We start from the raw sequence: 2,451 nt of genomic DNA on the forward strand, positions 1-2,451 counted from the left end.
TCATTTTATTTAAATGAAAAATACTGTAATCAGTCACTGTCTGCTTTGAGCTGTGGAGAGAAAGAGAGAAATAATATTGATTAATACATTGCATCACAGTCATGCTTACAATGTGCATTAAAGTCACTTACTTCTTTCTGTAGTTTCTTAATTTCCAAGTCCAGTTTCCTTAAGGTCTTTCTTTTGTCTGTTAAGCTCCATGTCCTGCAGCTTTCTCTTTTTACACTGGAGCTTGACATCTGCCAGTGCTCTCTGCTCCCTCAGATGACTTGCTTTTATCTTACGCCATTTATACTTTTTATAAAAATAAAACATAAATACAATCCTGATATAAGCAGCTATTTAATGAAACTGCAAAAAGCAGCTATTTTCAACAACCCTGCTATGAGCAGCTATTTAATAAGAACTGCAAAAAGGCAACTATTTTAACTAAAAACATGCTAAAAAAATGACAAATAATGTGATCAGTCACTGTCTGATTGGAGCTGGGGAGAGAGAGAGAAATAACATTGATTAATACATTGCGTCATGCTTACAATGTGCATTAAAATCACTTCTTTCTCTAGTTTCTTAATTTCTAAGTCCAATTTCCTTAAGGTTTTTCTTTTAATTTGTCAATTTGTCTTACACTGCAAGACAATCCAAAGTCAGACAGTCCACATAACACCATTGGTTGATTAATGAATGAATAAAATGATTGATTCCATGTACAGTATACTGGAATAATGTACCTTGTATGAAGAGGGCGGTTTCCTCCCCTCCGTCCTCCATCATCAGCCTGCCTCGGTTTTGATCCAGGGCGAGCTCTTCTGCTGGTGTGAAATCAGCAGTTGCTTAACTTCCACTGCTCACCTTTAAGGTGAAGTGTACAACTGTTAATTTGTGGAAGGAACTTTAATTGTAATTATGACAGATTCATTTGCGCCGCAAGTGTATATTTTTAGATTACTTACGCATTCAGTCGGTCCGCAATTGTTTGCCACACGCTCTCTCTCCGCTTTATAATCGCTGCAGTGTTTCCTTTCTTCGTGATTATATGTTTTACTTCTTCATAAGTGTCCATGATGAGACGCTGCTCACTGGGTGAGAAGTATGCGGCACGTGCCCTCTCCATTGCTGCATCGGTGAATCTGTGATCGATCTCGGGGTCTATTTAAGGAAGCCGTGGACGCGCACTCACCTGAATAAGTTACACCTGGNATATGAGGAAAACAGCTGTATAATGTTGCCCATGTCTCTGAAGAGTGTGCTACAAAGTCGGAAAAAAATATAACTTTGATGACATCAGCGAGGTTATTTTTCTTTTATCATTTCCACCTGATCCGCTCAAAGTATGGCTTGTTCCTTTTGGATTCTGCATCACAAACAAAATTTAAAAAATGAATATGAAAATATTTCACAAAATCTGTCCAGCAAACATGTATAATTCAGTGTTTTCAGATGTGGATAGCAAGTGTACTTTCTGCAAGATTGAACAAGGAAGTATAATACAAATCATTTTCTGGGTGCCCACACTAACATTTTGAATTATTGCATAATGAGAATTATGTAAGGACAGGTGCAATTCTTATTTGAATTTTTTAATATTATCTTTTTTTATTTTTTATCATAATTCCATAAGTCACATGAACTGAAAATTATGGATCTGGTGGATTTTTTAACAGCTCAAGTCATGTACAAAGCAGGAAATAACTTACTTCCTGGCGACATACAAAAATGCTCTTGGACAGAGAGGGGGGTACAATTTAAGAGGTAGATTTAATCTGAAACAAGGTTGTTTTGTTTTATGTGCATATCAATTTGTGGTAGGGATGTCCCGATCCGATATTCGGATCAATATCGGCCACCGATATTAGCAAAAAACGTGCATTGGCATCAGATCAGACTGCATGGAAAAATGCCGATCCAAGAACTCCGCAGTTTTTCATGGAGTCCGATCCAGGTTTTCTGGCCAGCCCAGCGCTCCGTGATTCAAGCAGTCCATTCCAGGGATCCACTCCAGCACTTACTATCAATCCACCAGGCCAGCATGCAGACACAAAGGAAACAGCAGCACCAGGCTGGCACTGACACTACAAAAATAACTGAAAAGGAAAAGCTGCATTGTTTGTTAAATGTCAACAATGTCTTGTGGTGTTAATCTATTTTTTATTTATTAGGGGGCCAAAGCACAAGTGTGTGGAGTCTTGCTGCTATTTTAATTTCAATGTTAGACATTTCAGACATTAGACATGTTAGACATTTTAAAGATTTCTTGTCTTGATTTATTTTCTATTTATTAAGGGGCCAAAGCAGCCAAAGCAAACCAGCTATATTTTTTATTTAATGTTAATGTTCAAGTTTAAAGTTTGTTTATTTAACCCTGTTAACAATAAACAGGTCAGTTTCTCATACCAACTGTTGTGGATCATTCTAACTAACCCGATTAAGTTGTTCTTGTTAGAGTAATAA

This window comes from Epinephelus moara, chromosome 23 (assembly GCF_006386435.1).
Source record: "Epinephelus moara isolate mb chromosome 23, YSFRI_EMoa_1.0, whole genome shotgun sequence".
Taxonomy (NCBI): domain Eukaryota; kingdom Metazoa; phylum Chordata; class Actinopteri; order Perciformes; family Serranidae; genus Epinephelus; species Epinephelus moara.